Source organism: Eptatretus burgeri, chromosome 4, assembly GCF_056783735.1.
Source record: "Eptatretus burgeri isolate ZD-2024b chromosome 4, Ebu_testis_v1, whole genome shotgun sequence".
Lineage (NCBI taxonomy): Eukaryota > Metazoa > Chordata > Myxini > Myxiniformes > Myxinidae > Eptatretus > Eptatretus burgeri.
Genome location: NC_140964.1, coordinates 114,623,106 through 114,645,605, shown reverse-complemented (window position 1 = coordinate 114,645,605; position 22,500 = coordinate 114,623,106). Strand labels below are relative to the sequence as shown.

The following is a 22,500-nucleotide window of genomic DNA, read 5'->3' as shown; positions in this document are numbered from 1 at the left end:
TTGGCCTGGATTCCAATCTTAATCCAGTTATAAACTGTCATCCTGTTCTTTTTTTGCATGCAGGTGATACATCAGTGTGTGTGTGTCATCCCTTGGAATGACATTAATCTGAAAGTTCCATGTTCCAGCACTGCTTGTTCTTGGACGTTAAACATCCTACAGTTTCTTTTGAATATATTGGGAAAGTTAACGCTGACACCCTGAACTATTCTTACCCACATCACCCTGAGTCGAGTATCCTGCAATGAAGCAGCAAGCTGTCTGAGATTGGTTCTAGCTTTGAAACGTTTCTCAACTTGTCTTGCTATGCCTGGAGCTCTGTCAAGAGTATGGGCCTCTAATTGTAATTATGTAATTGTACATTGCACGCAGGAGAGGTCATTAAGAAGCATCAGTTTATTTAGACATGAATTACAAGGACAACAGAAGTTCAATAGACAAATCAACAGAATGCATGAAATTTGGGAATTATGGTATCCAAGAATCATGAGCTATGTTGTTAGATGAAACAAGCAAACCCAATGCTCATGGTTGTGTTGGTGATGAAAATATCTGGTGTGGTATCTTAACTTATCACTAAAGTAGTTCCATGATATGCTATGCATACCATTATTCAACTACCAAATATATATATGTATATATATATATATATATATATATATATATATATATGTATAAAAAAAATGACCGTTTTTACAGCCATTTTTCCATGCTGTGCAGGGGTTTGGCTTTTTCTTGAGGCAATGTTTTATGGCCGGATGCCCTTCCTGACGCCAACCCTGGTCGCCTCTTACGACACACAGGGATATGGTACACCTATTCTAACCGGGGCATACACCGGGACCAGTACACTGGTACTCATTTCGCTGACCTCGGAAGGATGACAGGCTGAGTCAACCCCCTGGTGTTAATTCAGCAGCCAACGGGTATTGAACTCAGGACCCTGGGATCCCAAGCCACCACCCGAACCACTAAGCCAACACCAGGCTATGTATATATATATATATATATATATATATATATATATATATATATATATATATATATATATATATATATATATATATATATATATATATATATATATATATATATATATATATATATATGAAAATTACACACCGACTCCAGGAATACAAACCCAAGTCATCTGGTTAACGAAACAAGTGCTCTGCCATCTGAGAAACCCACCAGATGAGCACAAAATTCTCCCACATACAGAGTTGCTACTTTCTTTCCCCAGCTACTTCCAGGGCACTCACTGCCAACCATAAGAGCAGCGAGAGCCTGTCCATGAAAATCAGAGCACAGAACTGCATGCAATGACGAGTGCAGCATTTCCACCAGCCTTGAGAAGTTCAGCATGAATGCCACAGATCCCTGGAGCTTTACCAAATTTCAACCGGTTCACCGCAGCCCGTGTTTCCACAAATGGAGGTGGACCACAGTTGATTGGAGGGTCAGCAACAGGGATAGTACCACCCCTGACATCCAACTCGACAGCTGGTGGATCAGCCTGGTACAACCGCTCAAAGTAACCGATCCAGCGGGCCTTCACTTTGGAATCCTCTGTCAAGATCCCACCACACTCAGCTCTAACTGCAGTACACCGAGGGATGGGCTTGGAGGAATGCAATGTGTGAATTACCCTGTAAGCAGGATGAGAATCACTTGTCTACAGGTGATGCTCTACAGGTGATGCCCTCACAGATTCCTCGTACATAGGCCTCCTTGTCCACCCTCAACACACGTACAGTTTTAAGCCTCAACTCCCTGAACAGCTCAACTCTGCCATTAAGCCTGGCCCTGCGACTCTGGTCAATGGTATCCAATGTCCCGAGAGACAAAATTCTTCTTCACCCTTCAGTGAGTAACAAGACATCCACCGGCAACGTCAAGGATTCTGGTCTGGAAGGCACTCCACAACTCTTCACAATTTTCCAAAGAACCCAGACCCCCAAATCCCTGGATTTGGATCATCCCCCAAAATCTGGTTCACCCTCCAGTGACAATCAATGAGCACATGGCCAATATCCTTTGCTGCACCACCAGCATTGGAATACTAAGTCCAGCGATGAGCCTGTGGGTGCTGAAACCATGAACCAGCCACCCTCAGTTCACAACTTCTTGCAAAGTCAAGGAACTGAATGCTATTCTCGTTTACAGTTCCAGACCCGTGGGGACTAACACATGTCTCATAACCATCCCTACCTGTGCCAGTCGATGCATTGAAATTCCCCAAGATGAAAACAGTACCTCGCTTTGGGCACTGATCAACCAGACTCGAGTGGGGCAAAGAATGTCTCCTTCATGGTCAGATCACTTGCCTGTCGGGGCATATACAGAGACCAGGGGAACGACACCCAAGGAATCACGAATCCTTTGTCTCATAATACGCTCATTGATCGGGGCTACCTCAATTATCATTGGAGTCAGCTTATTGGACACAGCTACAGCAACTCCTAGGGCATGGTAACCATCAGAGCGACCAGACCAATAGTAGGTGTAACCACCCACTATGATCCCACCACTCTGCAATATACTAACCTCAGACAGCGCTGTAATACCGATGTTCAAACGCTTGAGCTCAGATGATAACAGAGACAAGTGATCATCCTCTTTTAGGTAAAGGACATTCCAGGCACCCACCCGAAGGGACCACCTCAGGTTAACCCAAGGAGACCGCCGTCTGGTGGACAACACTTCAGAACCACTCCGCCACACACCACCACAATCTGACCCAGGAGGTTTACCCAGTGCTTTTCCTCCAATCATCAAGGAGGGGGGGGGGTCCAGAACGCTTTGCCCCAATCCCGTCATGCAGTGAGCTGCCTTGCGAAAGGCAGCAGCACAGAAGGTAATCCACGAAGTGGGTTTTCTGTGTTCTTTGCATTTGTGGATTTTGCCGAATGAAGGGTTTTACGGTGGCCGGAGTGCAAATCCTGCCACCAACCTCCTAAAAAGAGTAACCCAACTGCAGGCGGACGTCCACAAACACAGTTGGGTACCAGATATGGATGGCTGTTGGCTCACAAGGAGCTCCTTCGCCCTTTAACAGGTTTTGTTTTTAATCCTGCTGGGTGTCCATATCCAAACACCCTCCTCACCAGAAAACCTGGTGGGGGAGACGGTTTAGTCACTGACAACCCAACCATGGAACAGGTGAGTACAGGTTTACATGATACCTGAAGCAAGTCACAGACCTGATCTGACCTTACCTGACAATAACACATTTCAACCGGTGCACCATTCACCTTTTTAAAGTCCATGAAATAATTTAAATTGATAGATTAACTTAAACTTTTCCCATCACTAAGGAAGGGTATTTTGCTTGTTTTCCCCATCACTGGGGACGGGTATTTTTGCTAGTTAAATAAGAAAGGAAGGTCGGTACACTCAAATCTGAAGTAGCAATGCTGTCATATTACACACAAGTTAGTTCAGACCACATTTAGAACAATATGATCTGCGTTGGTCAGCAAATTACAGGAAGGTTATACATGTAGTTGAAATGATTCAGCCCAAGGAAACTCGAGTTTCCCGATCCGGTTTCTTCTTTTCGGCAGTAACGGGTGATGATGTAATGTATGAAATTAAGCATGCCAGTCTGAGATTGCTGCAGGATGATTTTGACCTCAATGACTGTCAAATAAGGTATCGTCAGTCATGACGGTAGCTTAGCGTATCGAGCGATTTCCTTGTACATGCTTCTAAAGGATGAAGCATTGCAAAATCTCTCTGTGCAGGGAACACAAAAAGACTTTTTAAGGAGGCTCGACCATACTCATCTAAGTTTGTTTTTCCGATGTCTTTCTTTCACTTCCTCTTTGTTTCCCTATTATTATACCTTTTCTTCTAGTAATACAGCGCTTGGCTTTTGACCCCCTGAACCCTGATCCTCCCTATCAAAAAGAGTAATTTTCACCTCCATATGCTACCTCATCCCAGATTCTCCAAAAAGCTCACCTCAATCCTATATATTAACCTTCGGCCCTATCATGTCATCTCCCTCTTGCTCCCTCTCCTTCCCCTTTTGCTCTGAGGAAAGGTTAACACCCACGAAACGTCAGCTTCTCCTTGCTTCCCACAGTCATTAGGTATACATCGATCAATGTTCTGTTTTTTCCATCGATAGTTCTATCTGGTCTCTGATATGGATGACACTCTCCTTCACTCCTATTCAGAATAGCCCAGTGGTGGAGTGTATGAAACAATGTGGTGTTATATATGTATATATATATATACATGGTCTCGGCTCATGAAAGATGTAGGACACAGAACAGACCAGGACACAACATAAGAAAGGGAACAGCAGGAGAAAGGGGAAACGGCAATAGCAGGGCAGGGTGAGAAGGTAGACAGAGGTGGACAAACAAGGGATGCAGGTAACGATGAGAGTTAGGGGAGAATGTAAGGAGTGGACAAGATGTATACATAAACAAACTTTTGGGAGGGTGGGTGTGGTTCAACAGATGTAGAAAAGATCATGCTTTTGGATGGGGGAGATAGTGATGAACCTGAGATGGTGATTAACAACTGTCTTGCAGACCAGGAGGAAGAATGAGATTGAAGAGAGTGTGGAAGGCAGTTCCACAGGTGGGAAAAAGAGAGGAATGAGTGAGTGTAGGTGAGCAGTGGTTCTGGATTTAAGCAGTTTCACTCAGAGGGGGATGTTGGTGGACTCTGTGTGTCCTGCTGATAATTGTGGGGGACAGAGCACGGAGAGGGCAGATGGTGCAAGACCAGAATTGAGGTAGAAGAAGACTGAGAGACTGCCAACGTGTCCGTGATGGCAAAGTGATAGGCCTGAACTCATCTTCATCGCAAGAGATTCCAATGATCTTGAAGGCTTTGATTTCCACGGCATCAAGCTGAGCAAGATGTGAGGCAGGGGAGCCAACCCAGAGGGGAGAGCAGGGCTCAGTCAAGCTGTGGATGAAAGCCTTGTTGGGAGAGGAGAGGAAACGATTCCATTGAGGACCACACATTGGCGATGAGAGTGGAGGGAGTCAGTGATGCAAGAGTGGAGTTGGCCTTGGATTCCAGAGACAGACAGTTTGGAGAGCAAGGCAGGATGCCAGACTGCATCGCAAGTTTGAGATATATCAAGAGATATGACTCTGATTTCATGTCTGACATTGAGGGCCTCTACCATTTTTGGGAGAGTATAAGCAGCATGTAAAGGTAGAGTAAGGCCAGGTCTGAATCCGAATTGATGATCCGAGATGAGGCTGTTGGAGAAAAGGAATGATTTTATGTCAACTGTGATGATGGGTTCCATGACCTTGCTGAAGATTGGAAGTACGCCGGTTGGTCTGTAGATAAAGAGATCCATTTTTGTGCCTTTTTATGTAATGCTGTAATGTTTGCTGATTTCCAAGCAGATGGAAGATGAGATACGGGAAGGTGGTAGCAGCAGAGTAAATTTTTCGGACACGTGAGCTGATGCCACCCGGTCCAGTTGCAGAGTCAGACTCGAGGGTTGAAAGAGCCTTCTCTACCTTCTCAGGTGCAAAAGACACAGGGTCCAGGAGCAGTTGGGTACAACAGGGAAGAATGGGTCCCGAGAGTGAGGGGTTGGGGACACAAGATTTTGAAGCAAACACATAATTGAGGCATTCAGCCTTCTCGTGAGCAGAGTTTTCTGTGGTGCCATATGAAGAGAAGGAAGGGATGGAAGGGGAGCATACACCAGAGACCGACTTGACAAGGCACCACCAGATTTTAGAGGATGCAGACAAGCTTGAAAGCTCATTCTTGAGATTGGACAGCTTGTCCCCGGATTCCTCTCAACTGTATGGTTCCAGTCACACAGCTGCTCAACGGAACATTTCCGCGCTCCCACAAGAAAAGTGGAATGCCCTGCAGGATGAACTCTTTCCTGAGAATCTATAAAGACTAGTTGAGCCCCCCCTATAAAGACTAATCCCCCACCATCCATCCATGCCCTGTTATTGGGCTTATGGGATTCCACCACCAACCATCAGTCCATATTCAGCAACTTTTAACTCACAGCTGCACATCAGCCGAACTGGGAGCTTATATCTTGGGTCCCATATGTCCTTCCTTTAGTTCGCCCACAGCCTCTACTTAAAAATGACTGGATGCACTTGTCTCACATTCGGCACGTGTACGCAAGAGTATCTGGATATGATGCAGCCACTCAAAGGATTTTGGGATCGAGGCCAATTTGGAATTCTGACAATTTTTCAAAAATATTTTCACGTGAGAGAACAGAACAAGGGTTGTATGTGCTTCCGGGGGCCATTATTTATTGAAATACACTTTACCATCACTGCTGTCCACATACCACCTTGAACATTATTTATTTATTTATTTACATACACTTTACCATCACCGCTGTCCACATACCACCTTGAACATTATTTATTTATTATATACACTTTATCATTCCACTACCAACATACCACCTTTAATTATTTATGAGTACATACACTTTACCATCTCCACTTCCAACATACCACCTTCAAGTATGTATTTATAAATGTACACTTTACCAGCTCCACTGCGATAATAATTAATGTAAAGTTAATTAGTTCGTTAAATGTAAAAATCTACACGTCCCATTTTTAAAGTGTGTTTGAGGGCTGTTCTTGACAAGGACTTGTATTCGTGTTTTTTTTTTCCAGGACCATGTTAACGAGTAGGGTTTTAACAAAGGTCTCAAAACCCAAGGCATTGTTTGGAATGAAAATTAAATCCAAGAAGTTATGAAAATGATTCATGATTCAGTTTACTGAGTTATTTGCGAGGTAAGTATGCCGTGTAGCAAGACTCGCAGCCATTCAACCCCAATCATCCAACTACAGCTCCACAAAGTCACTGTTTAATATCTTATGCCACTGTTACACACAAGCTTGTTTCCATTTGTTACAGTTCATTTGGAAAGTTATTTGTACAAGATGTGACCTTCTCCAACATAGTACTTCCTTGTTTGACTCATTGATCATCTGATTTCTGTGTTAGTTGAGAAATTTATATTAAAAACCACTGCTCCAGCCACAACAATGTATCTGCATTTAGAGTTAAAGTGTTGGGCATCTTATTCCATCCCAAGCTTTCCGTGTGCATATGTGTACCAGAATGTGTGGGTGTGCATGGCATCAGCCAGGCTAAATGCTTGTCCTTGACCACTTATGCGCATGATGGGTGTGTGTGTTTGTGCGTTCCTTGGGTTTGCCCTCCCCCTTACTATCCTACTGCCTTCTCTCTGTCACACACAAAAGGATCAAACAATCCCTATGGTGTTACAATGTTTAGTGTGGTTGATTGGCAGTCTCCATTCACTGCTCGTGCACTTTGTGGTGTGCTCCTTGTGTGTTGTGCTTTTGCTGACATAGGAATTCATGTGTTCTAGTGTTCGGGATGTGCGAGTGTACGGCTTGAACATATCGCCTTTTCTTGGATCGAAGTTTTTGTTGCACTTCCTGAAATTTCTCCACCAATTCAAAATTTCCCTCATGCTGTTCAACACAATAATGCAGTACTGCACAACACAACACAACACAACACTCATTTCACAGCTCGTGAACTCTTCACAATCATTATCTGGATCATCAAATTGATTAATCATCATTTGCATTTGTACCTGTGAAGTGGATGTCACATGGAGTCATAGTTGTCCACCGTCTCACCAAACCTCACTGAATTGTGATGACAAACGTTTAATTTTTGCCCCTCACGGCATGAAAAGAATGGTTATTAGGATCATCGATCAACTACTTGCCTTTCGAGCAGTACACAGTCTCAAAATACAACAAACACACATCACTGTCCAAAAATAATGCTGAGCAACCTGCTTCGGACAATGTCATCAGATATTCAACAAATACACAGGTTCAATCAGTAATTGGGAAATTGGAGAACAGGAAGGGAAAGCCACCTTGCAAATCACGAATCTCGTTTATTTCCTGGCAATGGCTAGATTTTTGGATTTCATGGCCATTAAGCTAATGGGACTTGGTGTCTGACTAATGGAACATGGTGTTCTTGGCTGCCTTCTGCAATGATGAATCCATACTGATGGAGGAAAGACAAAAAAAACTGTAAATAAAGAATAAAATTAAAATTAAAAAAATGACTTGTTGATGGAGAACGATAAATTAAATGTTTGTTCTTACAATCAGTGAGGTTTGGTGAGACGGTGGACAACTATGACTCCATGTGACATCCGTTTCACAGGTACAAATCCAAATGATGATTAATCAATTTGATGATCCAGATAATGATTGTGAAGAGTTCACGAGCTGTGAAATGACTGTTGTGTTGTACAGTACTGGATTGTTGTGTTGAACAACATGAGATTGAACAACATCCAAGGATAGATCCAGTCATTCGACCCACCATGCCGGTGCTTTGTCCACGCTCTGTTAACTTGAATCAATCAGCTAACCCCATTATTACCATTAGCTTGTGCTAACATATCCTCCTCCCTTTAATAAATAACTTACATATCCCATTAAATCACTCGGATGGGAATTTCGTGAGGATTCCACTATGAAATGGATTCCTCTTTGAGAAATACCATGGGATCGTTAATGTCCACAACCTAGATGCAGTCAAGACAGATCGCTTTATGTCCCCATCAAACGGCCAGTATGCTCTGAGATACGGCATCCCCTGCGGGTGCTGCACGAGGATAGCAGATTATTAAGTCACTTTCAACTACAAGATGGATCGTATCAGTGACCAGACAACTGATAACTGAGATTGCCTGCTGCTCCTCAGCTCGACAACAACCTGAAACCAAGGCCTTCAAGATCATTGGAATCTCCCGCGACGAAGCTGAGTCTATGGGCCCATCACTTTCCTATTGCAGACAGGTTGGTGGTCTCGATATCTGACACCACCTCCTTTCTGGTCTTACACCCTCCGCTCTTTGCATGCCTTGTCCCCCCCCCCCAGGTTTCTGCCGGGTGCACGCAGACCACCAGCGACCCCTTTCTGGTGAAAATCCCAAAATCCAGAAGAACTGCTCACCTCCACTCATTTTTTCATTATCTTCTTTATCTTCCATCTCATTCTTCCATCCAGGCCTTCAAGACAACTGTTCACCACCATCTCAGATCATTCCCCATCCAAAACCATGATATTTTCTACACCTGTTAATCCCTGACCCCCAACCCCTGACCCACTTCCTTCCAATTTCAAGCAGGACAAGGTCATTATAGATATTCACAGTTAAAAACACGCTGAAGTTTCTGTTTTTATTCCCCACCAGGGGCGTGCATTTGTGGGAACACACACAGATCTTCCTGTTTATTTGTGCTGGCCATCTGTACCCATCTTTTACTTCCAGCACTAGGTGTTTATGCTTTGTAATGACACTTTCCATGCTTTGTCCTCCCCCTTTCTCTCTTATTAAAGCAGTTTCTCAGCAAGGGTGGTTTGCCATCGCCTTCGCAGCAGTCGTTACGGCAGGAATTTGTAGCTTGTACATGGTGCCGGTGATAGCTCACATACTCTTCCACCATATAATGCTTGCAGACAGGACGTGAGTGTGCATACCTCTCGACCATGGGATGTGCATACCTGTGCATACCTCTCAGAAGTGAGTGTGCATACCTCTCGACCATGGGATGGCCGGTTTAGCAGTCTCATCTTGATAGCGAGCGGATGGCTCGCGATGCAGGTGGAACCCATGTTCAAATGCGTGATACACAATGTATTTGTCCAAGCCTCAGTGTAAAGCTCTGCCATGAGCCTTGAATCGATGTTTTTTATATTAAATAAAATTTAAAAAACATCAGGTCGATTATACTGATATAGAACGACAATCCTGGATCACCATCCCTGGGTTAGCGAGGTGGACAAAATGGGCATTTGAAGGACATGTGGTCAAACGGCTCATCTCAGTCGTCTTCAAGCTGTGCCGTTCTTCTCCAGACACGACGTGTTCGCTTGCATGATGGAGACCCATGAGATGTGCATGTGGGGGTGGTTCCTAAAAATATACTCAGAGCCGACTGTGCTCAAAATGGGGGTTTTTTCTGTCTCTGTCTCTCCCAGTGAAGGAGTCACCAAATGATTGAGAGAAGGAACCCTGCTCAGGAATCGTTATCTGTCGAGAATTAATAATTTGTAATATTAATATATATATATATATATGGATATTATTTTATTTTATTTCTTTAATTTTCGTGTCATCTCTGCAGTCTGCGCGGCACTCTCTGGTTGATATAACGCAGGTCTTTAACAAACGTAACGAATTTCGTCGTGATCAGTGTTCAGGATCCATTTGTATGGGCAGATGAGTGATCAAGAGTCCATTGTTCAGAGTAATCATCATGAGCGACGTGATCATGAGTCCATTGTTCAGAGTGATCATCATGAGCGACGTGATCATGAGTCCATTGTTCAGAGTGATCATCATGAGCGGCGTGATCATGAGTCCATCTTTCAGAGTGATCATCATGAGTCCATCGTTCAGAGTGATCATCAAGAGCGACGTGATCATGAGTCCATCTTTCAGAGTGATCATCATGAGCGACGTGATCATGAGTCCGTTGTTCAGAGTGATCATCATGAGCGAAGTGATCATGAGTCCATTGTTCAGAGTGATCATCATGAGCGGCGTGATCATCATGAGCGGCGTGATCATCATGAGTCCATCTTACAGAGTGATCATCATGAGTCCATCGTTCAGAGTGATCATCAAGAGCGACGTGATCATGAGTCCATCGTTCAGAGTGATCATCAAGAGCGACGTGATCATGAGTCCATCGTTCAGAGTGATCATCAAGAGCGACGTGATCATGAGTCCATCTTTCAGAGTGATCATCAAGAGCGACGTGATCATGAGTCCATCTTTCAGAGTGATCATCATGAGTCCATCGTTCAGAGTGATCATCATGAGCGACGTGATCATGAGTCCATCGTTCAGAGTGATCATCAAGAGCGACGTGATCATGAGTCCATCTTTCAGAGTGATCATCAAGAGCGACGTGATCATGAGTCCATCTTTCAGAGTGATCATCATGAGTCCATCGTTCAGAGTGATCATCATGAGCGACGTGATCATGAGTCCATAGTTCAGAGTGATCATCATGAGCGACGTGATCATGAGTCCATCGTTCAGAGTGATCATCATGAGCGACGTGATCATGAGTCCATTGTTCAGTGATCATCATGAGAGACGTGATCATGAGTCCATTGTTCAGAGTGATCATCATGAGCGACGTGATCATGAGTCCATTGTTCAGAGTGATCATCATGAGCGACGTGATCATGAGTCCATAGTTCAGAGTGATCATCATGAGCGACGTGATCATGAGTCCATCGTTCAGAGTGATCATCATGAGCGACGTGATCATGAGTCCATTGTTCAGTGATCATCATGAGAGACGTGATCATGAGTCCATCGTTCAGAGTGATCATCATGAGCGACGTGATCATGAGTCCATTGTTCAGTGATCATCATGAGAGACGTGATCATGAGTCCATTGTTCAGAGTGATCATCATGAGCGACGTGATCATGAGTCCATTGTTCAGAGTGATCATCATGAGAGACGTGATCATGAGTCCGTTGTTCAGTGATCATCATGAGAGACGTGATCATGAGTCCATTGTTCAGTGATCATCATGAGAGACGTGATCATGAGTCCGTTGTTCAGTGATCATCATGAGAGACGTGATCATGAGTCCATCAGGCACGCTCGAGACAGGACTCGAACCTCTTGGTGAAACTCTGGGAGGATGAATGGGGTTCGTTATCGGCTTGCTATGTGACGTGTTTTTGCACTGCACGGTTTGGAGGGGGCACGGATATACGGCACGGCTGCGTTCTCCTGCACGTTCACACGAATCTGTGCTGTGATGTGGCCTCGACGTCCTAAATGTCGAACTCGTCGTTTAATCAATTGCTCTTATTGTCGTCACCGAGTCTTGTGATGATGTTAATTGGAATGTAATTAATTAAAACCGTACATGTCATGGTCGACGCACAGTTTGTGATGCTTGTTGGGTTTAAAGCCGATAAATGTACACACACACACACACACTCTCTTTAATAGACGAACAAGAACCGTGCGAGATCGTCTGTGTGCGGAACGTACGTGTGTGTGTGCGTGCGTGTGCGGCACGTACGGTTCTTGCATGAGCGTCAAAGCTCTACGTGCTGACGTCATCGCGTCCCGTGCCCGATCAGGACCTTGGACACGAACACTGTGGACGCGTCTGGTGCATCAAACGGAAATGATGAGCCGTTCGCTGGAGACGACGCAATCACGATGAAACCGACGGACAAGCATCCTGGGACAAACCGCTCCCTACAAAAACCGCTCCCTACAAAAACCGCTCCCTACAAAAACCGCCGCCTGGAAGGGAAATAAGGGCCATGTTGTGGTGCATGCGACACGACGACGATACGTACCTTCAGTGGGCGAGCGCCGAGCAGCCCCGTCGGCCACGCTTCCTCTCCCCCACTGGAGCACTACCTCGGCTGGCGGCGCGCGCTGTGCGCGTGATCGGGGGTGGATCGAACGCGGTTCCGCCCACAGGTCCTCGTGCCCCGACCGGCGGCTCGCGCTGCATGCCAATTATATTCCGATTGTCATGACGACCCCCTGTTCCCGCCATTTCGTTGCCACGCAACTCGGTTTCCAGGGTAACGGGACGGGATGTAGGACCGAAACGGTGCGGTGATCGTCGGTGACGGGGTCCTTGTGGCCGGAGATGAAGGAGTGCAGGATGTTTATTAGGTCATGCTGAAGGCACACACCGTTCCGATGATACGACGTCATATTCCGTTCTGACGTCACAACCGCAGCACGTGACGTGATTAATAGTCCGTGGGTTAATGTGCTTGCGGCGGATTTGCATCCCTGCTCGAGTTTAATCTGCAGTCTGGAGGGTGTTGCCATCGACCGTGCTTCCGACGTGGGTAAAGATGTGCGTGGTTGGCGGTTGCGGCTCTCACAGTCCGTGGGAATGTACAACGGACACGCTAATTGTTCCTTAATTATGAATCACATTGGATGGTATTAATTCAGAGGAAGCAACCTTGACACAAGATCAGTATAACCTCGATGAAGGCTTCATGCTGAAGGAATCCGTGCGAGGAGACGTCACAGGAGGAGGCCGTTTGGCCCATCACGCCTGCGCCACCTCCACCTCATCACGCCTGAGTACGAATCACAGACAAGATGGCCAGATGAGAACCCACAATGGACAAAACCCCAGCCGAGCCATACCCAAGATTTATAAAATGGGACGTCCTGCTTACTTGCTTGATTCTCAGAATTTAAAGGAGAGACTCCACTCTAGAGCATGGACAAACAGCGCTGGGAAGGTAATGGCAATCCACCCAGAATGACCTTTATACCAAGAAACTGTTTTTTTTTGGATACAAAGTCGAGGCTCCTGGAAGAGCTATAACACAGAACGGATCAGGAAGGAATAGGACAAGAGGAATAGTCGAAAGAGAGAGGGGAGAACACCAGCAGCAGGGTTGAGGGACACACAATAGAGGGAGATGGAGAAATCATGGAGTGGAGAAGAATGACAGGGAGAGAAACAAACAGGATGGACAAGATCGAGGATACAGAAGGAAACTGTCAGGAAGGAAAAACTGGGGATTTGGAAAGAGGTCGGGTTGGGAAGAGGGGTTTAACGGGGATATAAATGATCATGGTTTTGGATTGGGGACGATGTGAGATGGTGATGAACAGCTGTCTTGAAGATCTGGAGGGGACAATGAGATTGAAGAGAATGTTGAAGTTCGTTCCACGGGTGGGGAAAAAGAGGAATGAATGAGTGGAGGTGAGCAGTGATCTTGGATTCAAGTCGTTTCACCAGAAGGGGCTTGATGGTGGATCGTGTGAGCCCTGCAGAAACCTGGGAGAGACAAAGCACGGAAAGAGCAAAGGGTGCAAGACCAGGAAGAAGGCGGTATGACACATAAAGACCGCTGACCTGTCTGCAATGGGAAAGTGATAGGCCCGTAGACCCAGCTTCGTCGCAGGAGATTCCAATAATCTTTAAGGCCTTTGTTTCCTCGGCGTCAAGTTGTGCAAGTTGTGAGGCAGGGGAGCCAGCTCAGAGAGGAGAGCGGTACTCATCAAGGTGCGGATGAAGGTCTTTGATGTGGATAGGAGTTCAGGTATGCCAATGAAGGAGTTTGTAGGTCAGAAGATGTCCAGTCGGCGACTGGCTTTGAAGGACAATGTTGAAATGTGGTTTGCGAAAGAAAGATCATGGCTGATATTGAGACTGAAGAGTTTGAATGACTGAACTGCCTCAAGATGATTGTCAAGAAATTAGATGGGAGCGGTTTGCCAGACAGTCCTTTCGGAGAGAGATAGTGAGTGTGAGAGATTTGTCAGGATTGAAAGACGTATTCCAAGTGTGAAACCAGCTTGTGATTTCTTTTTTGTCAAGGTCTGAAGAGAGGGAAGAGGCTGCAGCCTGCCTGTCTGAAGGATGTGGGATGTCATGGGAGAAGGTGGAGTAATCAGCAAAGAGATAAATGGGGTTTTCCAGAGAGTCAGAGAGATCTTTGATGAGAAGATCCAAAACACGACTGGACTGAGAACACAGCCTACTTCAGCCTTGACAGGGAGAGGAGATGAAAGGGTTCCGTTGAGAACCACATGTTGGCTAAGATAGGAGAAGTCAGTAACTCAACAGTGGAGTTACCCTTGGATGTCATAGGCAGAGTTTGGAGAGCAAGGCGAGATGCCAGACTGTATCAAAATCATGAGATATGTCAAGAGAAATGGCCCTGATCTCATGTCTGATATTGAGGGCTTCCATCCATTGTTGGGAGAGTAGAACCAGCATGTCTGATGTAGAGTGAGCTGGTTTGAATCTGATTTGGTGATCTGAGATGAGGTCATTGAGAAAAGGAACTGATTTTGTTTCCTGTAATAATCTCTTCCACTCGACTTTCCCATTTATATTATTATTGTCATGTCCACGCCGGTTAAGAGCGACCTGGATGGATAGCCGATCAGTTCTCCCTTGGAGGCGAACAGGTGATCCATGGAGATTATGGCGCCTGTAGGACGGGGGCGGCAAGCACGTACCAGACACGTTCACCATGACGGAGGACAAGGGCTTATACTCGAACCCACAACGAATAGACAGACACAAGCAATCTTAATAAATAAGGTTTTAATTCCATAAATCGGATATTTATAATGGAAATAAATCAAAACAGGATAATAATGAAATGTGAGGTGAACTACACCTATTTGACATGCCTCCACAGAGACAAGGGGTCAAATACATGGGGACAACAAATAAGAGAAGGATCCCTCCTTTGATCCTGGCACTCAGCTGTGTGCTCAGAGATGGTCTTTTAGAACTTGTTGATTGAACCGCGTCGTCCTGCGCAGGAAGCTCGCAAAATGGCGGCAAGCCGCTCTCTGGGCGGTAAGCGTACAGGAGGTAGTTTGTGAGGATGCTCCCTTCGTTAAGGACCCAGAAAGGTATGCGTTCAACCGAGTACCCTTCTCGTTTTTTTCTAAATTTGCTTGTTATTCCAAAATCTTGGAGACAACCTGGCTGCTGATTGGGAGCAGTTGCTGACTTCAAGCACAACCTCGATGAGGAGTTGCCAAAGAACCAGGCCAGCCACAGTAACTCAATCTACAAGGTTTCTTGCGAGAGGCGGCAGGATCAATGCCTGCATCCCCCTCCAGGATCTGGTAGACCCTGGATTCTCTCATCCACTCCCAGAAGCCTGCATCTTCCTCCAGGATATGGAAGACCAAAAGTTCTCACATCCTGTGTCTTGTCAGCGAAGAGTTTTAATGGGCAACTTAGCTAAATATAGCATAACAATTGTGCATTTTGTGAGGAAAGCACCAAATTTGGCACACTAGTAGCCTATCATATTATGAACAGATTTGGATATTGGGCCATCTCAAAATTTTTGATGGCAGTGGAAAATGGCTGCCACAGCCATCAGCAGCTGAATTTGAGATGGCCCAATATCCAAATCTGTTCATAATATGATAGGCTACTAGTGTGCCAAATTTGGTGCTTTCCTCACAAAATGCACAATTGTATGCTATATTTAGCTAAGTTGCCCCACTAGTGGGGAAACTTAGCATAACAATTGTGCATTTTGTGAGGAAAGTGAAAAAAAAAAAACTTTATCGTTAACAAATCATTGCGGCCTGTCCCAAGTCAAGGCATGGTTGAGCAGGCCAAAAAACATGGTGGCTTCAGACCCCAGCGAGGTAACCCAGGGTATGTCTTAAGACCCCAAAGAGCGAGGTGGCTGAGGATGCACCTGATAAAGGATATAATTAAATAAGGCTGTTGCTCATCTTCAAAAGGGGTGTTTGAATTGACCCAAACACCCAATTATCAGTCATGCACTTCCTTGGAGTTCCCTTAGTATGCATGCAAAGTTTCAGTCTGCGAGGTTTCATGGTTTTGGAGTTATGGAGGAGACACACTGACACACACAGACAGACAGACAGACAGACAGACAGACACACACACACACACACACACACACACACACACACACACACACACACACACACACACACACACACACACACACACGCGCTTGGACCTGGACAAATTTGGTTCAACCCAATGTCTAATATATTTAGAACCACAAATGATAGAATGATACCCTTTGGTTTATATGATACAGAAACTCATAAAGTTTTGTGCGCACCATCAATACACTTCAATGTGAGCTCCGTTTGTCATGCACAGGACATCAAGGCGGTGCACGAGTTCTTGCCATGTTCAGCTAAACATACTTACGTCCACCAGTGTGCATGCACCTGTGATTTGAGAACGAAGAAACTGCAGGTTTGCCACCTTGGTGTTGTAGACAACATCTTTGACAAACTCCCACAGTAATAAAATCAAGGGGGGTTATGTCTGGTGATTGTGGGGGCCAGGCAGTTCGTCCGTCTCTGCCAATCCAGCCACCTGGACATTTTCAATTCAGGGCGGCTCGAATGACTAAGTCCCAATGAGGGGGAGCGCCGTCCTGTTGAAAACTGATATCGGGTTGCAGGTCTTCAATCTGTGGGAAGGAGAATCTTTCCAACATGTTCATGTAAATTGTTGAGGTCACTGTATCCTCCATAAAAAAAACTGACCCACCAAGCGGTCATAGAGAAGGCCACACCACACATTGACCTTTGCGCAGTCGCGTATGTGTTCAAGGACCACGTGGGGGTTTTCAGAGCCCCAGATCCTCACATTGTTCTTCCCCGATACATGAAAGCAAGCTTCCTCTGTGAACATGACCTTTTTCAGGTAATCTTCGTCATCCTCTTTGCAACTGAGCATTCACAAGGCAAATGCCTTGCATTTGGGTCCGTCATTTGCTTTGAGTTTCCGCACAATCTGCACCTTATCGGCATAAAACTTCAGTCTTTTATGCAAAATCCTGTGTGCAGTGGTGGTTGTTAGTCCCAGTTCTCAGGATGTGCATCGGATTGATTTTCTGGGACTTGAAATGATTCACGCAATCGTTCAACGTCTGCTGTACTGGTTCTTGGTTTCTTGGTTTCGGTGTGTCTGTCTGTCTGTCTGTCTGTCTGTCTGTCTGTCTGTCTGTCTGTCTGTCTGTCTGTCTGTCTGTCTGTCTGTCTGTCTGTCTGTCTGTCTGTCTGTCTGTCTCTCTCTCTCTCAGCCTGTGGCTGCTGGTTGCATCATTGGTTGGGACGCGGCTATGCCGCTGATGCAGTGTCCCCCTTACCAGTACACTGGTACTCATTTTGCCGACCTCGGAAGGATGACAGGGTGAGTCAACCTCCTGGTGTATTTTAATTCAGCGGCCAACAGGGCTTGAACTCAGGACCCTAGGATCCCAAGCCGCCACCCTAACCACGAAGCCAACACCAGGCTTTCCTCTTGGTTGACCGATACTTTTATGTTTCTGACAACTTCCAATCTCCTGAAACCACTAGTCCACGATGGTGGATTCCTTCCATACCTTGTATGGAAATTGTGCTGAACTTGCATGTCGGATCTCGTCTCGATGAACCAATCGACGCACTGTGCCTTCTTCTGTTGAGTCACCATTTTATTTTGCATTAAACCACCAGAGATGAAAGTAAAGAAAGCTTTAGGAGTTTCTGTATCATATAAAACAAAGGGTATCGTTGTATCATTTGTGTACTAAATATCTTAACAACCAAAGTTGTCCAGATGTTTTTGGAACACCCTGTAGTGTATATTGGAAGGGATGGGTTTGGGACCTTGGTCTTTTGAGTGAAGACAGAGTTAAAGAAGTCTGCTTCTTCTGGAGCAAGTGTCCAGAATGTGAACCATCCTTCAGGAGGGAATGCGATGGAAGGGGGGATGTGTACTTGAGACAAACCAGCTCCCAGCAGGTTTTTGAGTGGGGTGAGAAGCTGGAGAATTTGGATCGCAGATGAGGCTGATATTGAGCCCTGGCTCTTCGTAGGACAGACAACAATAATCCCAGGCTGTGCGGAGAGACTCTATCTCATCTTTCTTTTGGCTCATTTCCTTGCTTGTTTTATCCAACTCTGGTCCCACATCCATGACCCTCGATTTTGAATCCAAAAAATATGATAATAAAAATATTATCAATCTTCTAAACATGACGGTACTGTATGATGCTGAACTGTATGGTAATGTAATATAGTGTACAAGGACAAACGAGAAGTGTAAATACAAAATGATACACAGCTGGTTAAGTGGAAACTGCATTTATTTAAGGAAGCATAATTGGCAGTAACAGTACACGTACTGCAAATGCTTGGGAAGACATACAGGTACTATCCAATTTAACCAGATTACAGGTATCCAAGTCCTGTACCTTTTCACTACATTACAGCAACAGAAGTACGACGCCCTTTTACTTTATTACAGGTATCTAAGTACTGCATCAGGTTACAAGATTACAGTTATCCCTGTACTGCACAGTTTTACCAGATTACAGGTACCCAAGGTGAAAATCATTTTACAGGTTGTTTCGGTGAGCACTCACCAACGTCATACCTTCTGGATAGTCTTACCTGTGAATATATACAGTTAAGGCTTTCTGAAGACACCAGAAGCTTCTTTTACACTTCTTGGGAAAACTGCTCTTTGGGGAGGAATAATGGATGCTTTGACAAAACTGAACTATTTTGTTTGAGGTAAGTTTGACGTTTCTGAATCAAAATTAAATTGGTTTCACTCTTCCCCAACCTCAACTGAATATTGTACCAAAACCTGCACGTCACCAAAAGAAGAGTCGTGACGTCACAGTGCCTTTGTCAATTAGGGGATTAACCTCAGCCCAAAAATATGTCACCCTAAAATCAGGATAAATAGTGAAATGGGTCAATACTAAAGGAGTACCTATCCCCAGTTACTGAAACTGAGGAGTAAAGATATGTTATGATTGGATCCCAATGGCGGTCCCTCAACATAGTTAAGATGATGGAAGCCACTGTGCATTTGAAAGGCTACCTGAACCATCTCAAACAAGTTGTGTCAAATAGGCCACCCAGTTTGGGGACTTGAATTTTTACTATTCATCATGTACTATACATACTTCTTTGGTTTATTATTTTGTTTTTTTTATTATTGTTATTGAAGGTACTACTGAATACTATTACTATGGTATTGCTTAATTCACTTGCTTTGATGATTAAGAAGCAGTCTGTGTCGATTGCCTTACTAAGTGTAATTGCATGTTACTTCATCCCTTGGTAATTGCCTACCTACATGCAAAAGAGAAGCGTTTTATTTCTGGAAGTCTCAACTCATGGAAGAGCTGCAAGTCAGAACAGGGCAGAGGAGCATAATATACTGAGAGTGGAAAGAAAAGCTCAAATAGTTGGAAAAGTAGGAAAGCTGAAAAGTAAACGAAGGGTCCCATAAAAGGTAATCTAAAATGTCTGAAGAATGGAACAGGAGGTGGAAACTAACAGCTTGGGTTAAAGGGGGCTATGTTCACCTTGAGGAGGGGCCAAAAAGGAACTAGGGCTTCCTGGAAGAGGGGATGAAAAGCCAATTATTTCTATTGGGGATGGTATGAAAGTCATCTCTGCCCACTTGGAGGAGGAGGCAAAAAGGCTACTTGGCCAATCTGGAAAAGGTAACATAAAGTGCAACTCCAGCCACCTGGAGGAGTGTCGGGGGGGGGGGGTGCAAAATGAAAAGCAAAGCACAGATTCATTCCACAAGGAACTGGGATATGTAGAAATGCTTGACTGTATGTGGGTCACTGGGATGCTACTCTTTTAAATTGCTTTTCGTACATTATTTTACTGTGGAAGCAACAATACGGACAATTTCAAACATGTCAGGCATTTCAATCGCATTCAGTCTTATGACTTAAAAGTTCGCATCAATGGTGTTCCTTGTGCACCAGTTATCATCCTTTTCAACAGAGTTTATGCTCAGATGTGATCAATTTCTTCTTCTTCCTCTTCTTCCTATGGTTCGTCTACCCCCTACAATCATGAGGATTAAACCTACGGTTGTTTGTCCTTGCTCTATCCTTTTTAAATGCTAAACATCAAGAAAGGAAGCAGCACATCCCATTTTTTAAAGTCATTGGTACGGCAGGTATGACTTGGCTTGGGTCGGATTCAAACCATCACCCTCCCAGACTCAGAGCAGACTCTCCAACATTCAAACCACCACCCTCCCAGACTCAGAGCAGACTCTCTAACATTCAAGCCACCACCCTCCCAGACTCAGAGCAGACTCTCTAACCATGACGCCACCGAGTCAGTTATTGATCCATAAAGGGTAACTTTGCGCTGTGGCTTCCCAGCCAGGTGCTTTGACAATTTTCTGACTCACATGTTCCTCTTGTACTTAAATGAGTTGGTGTCAGGACAACAAGCATCAGCAAGGTAAAACGAATCTGTCAAAGGAATGTACAGAATTCCTCTCGTGAGTGTGCAAGGGTCCCACAAATTTGAAGCCACAATGCAGCAATGTGCATTTATAATGCTGCAATTCCAATTCCACTTAATTGTGTGAGTGAGAAAGAGGCTTAATCTGAAGAAAGAGGACAAGTAAAGTCATGGTATGTTAGAACATTGTTATTGTGTATCATTTCAGCATCTATGCTTTTTGGAGCTTCTCTGAAGCACAAAAATGTGCAAATCGCTGGCATTTTGGAAAATGGACAAATGCAGACATTCTTCTTTTTTGTGTTCAGAATCAAGGTTCGAGGAAGAGCGAGAACACTGAACGAATCAGGACACAACAGAACAAAAGGAACAGTAGAAAGAGAGGGGGAAATACCAACAGCAGGGTTGAAAGACCAAGTTGAGGGAGACTTGGACAAATAAGGAATGAGGGGTAGGGAAGGACGTCTGGGTTGGACAAGATGGAAACAGAAGCAAACTCTCAGAAAGGATAAACTGCAAATTTGGAAGGAGTTGGGCTTGGGGTTGATGGGAGGGATTAAAGGGGGGCAGAGATCTGAGATGGTGGTGGACAGGGAGACAGGTGGACAACAATATTGAACACCTGGAGGGAAGAATGAAATGGAAGATAATGTGGAAGTCGATTCCACTCAGAGTGGAGGTGAACAATCATTCTGGAATTTTGGATGTTTTTGGATTTTATTTTATTTTATTTTTGCATTATTGGATGTTTGTTCCATACAAATTCCATGTTTGTTCCATTCCATTAAATTGGTCCATACGTGTCCAAAATATAGTTGCGGACTCACGTACGCATGCATGGACACGAAAATCGAGACAAAATCCATAAGCCCACGTTTCGGACTAAGTCAAATGGGGGCTAAAAAATAGCACCATGGGGGACTGACAGTTATTTCCCCAACAGGTGAGGTGAAAATAAGGGATTAGGGGGAAGGGACCAAGGCCCCCCTTCCTTAAGTGTTGCAGTCATGGGGAGCACAACTTAAGTTAATGGCATGGTCCTTTTGTTTGATGACGAGTTTGGTCTGCATTTGGCCGTTGGTTTCTGAGAAGACTTTAAAATAAATTACCTGAATTTGAGGAACCCCCCCCCCCCTCCTTCCACACCTTTGAATGGGTGGATCCAGATGGTAGCACAACCCCATGAGACCTTACTGTCGTGATGCATTGTGCCAAATTTGGCCAGTATCACTCAAGTAAGTCGTGGAAAAGATGTTTTCGTGAAAACGAGGGATTCACGGAGGGGGCACGTGGCCCCCTTACCGGGGGGAATACGGGCAAGAGGATAACAACTTAAGGTTATGGCATGGTCCCGATGCCTCGTTGCGAGTTTGGTGTGGATCTGTCTGGCAGTTTCTGAGAATATTATTGAATAAAATATCAATATTTGGGGCAAACCCCCCTTTTACGCCATGAAAGAAGGTGCATCCAGATGGGGAGCACAAACCCATGAGACCTTGTTGTCCTGATGCATTGTACCAAATTTGTTCTTACTCGGTCAGGTGTTTGTGAGGAGAAGATGCTTAAGTCAAATGTAACAGACGTACGTACATACGAACAGACATACGTACATACAGCCAGACACCGGAACCCACTCCACAAGTTTATTTCAGAAAAAATAACCGAAATATATTG

The 22,500-nt window shown here is 44.9% G+C and overlaps 1 protein-coding gene across 3 annotated transcripts in view; it reads right to left on the bottom strand.

The window, feature by feature from the left end:
• Positions 1-22,500, bottom strand: part of LOC147028931 (uncharacterized) — a 158,576-nt gene that overhangs the window by 73,701 nt on the left and 62,375 nt on the right. For 2 of the 3 annotated variants that reach the window (XM_085879816.1, XM_085879818.1), the window contains exon 1: positions 12,393-12,545. The exons of the other annotated variant lie outside the window; for it this stretch is intronic. The gene's annotated coding sequence lies outside the window, so the exon portion shown is untranslated. Of the gene's footprint in view, positions 1-12,392; positions 12,546-22,500 lie in introns of those variants that run through there. 3 annotated transcript variants of the gene reach the window in all.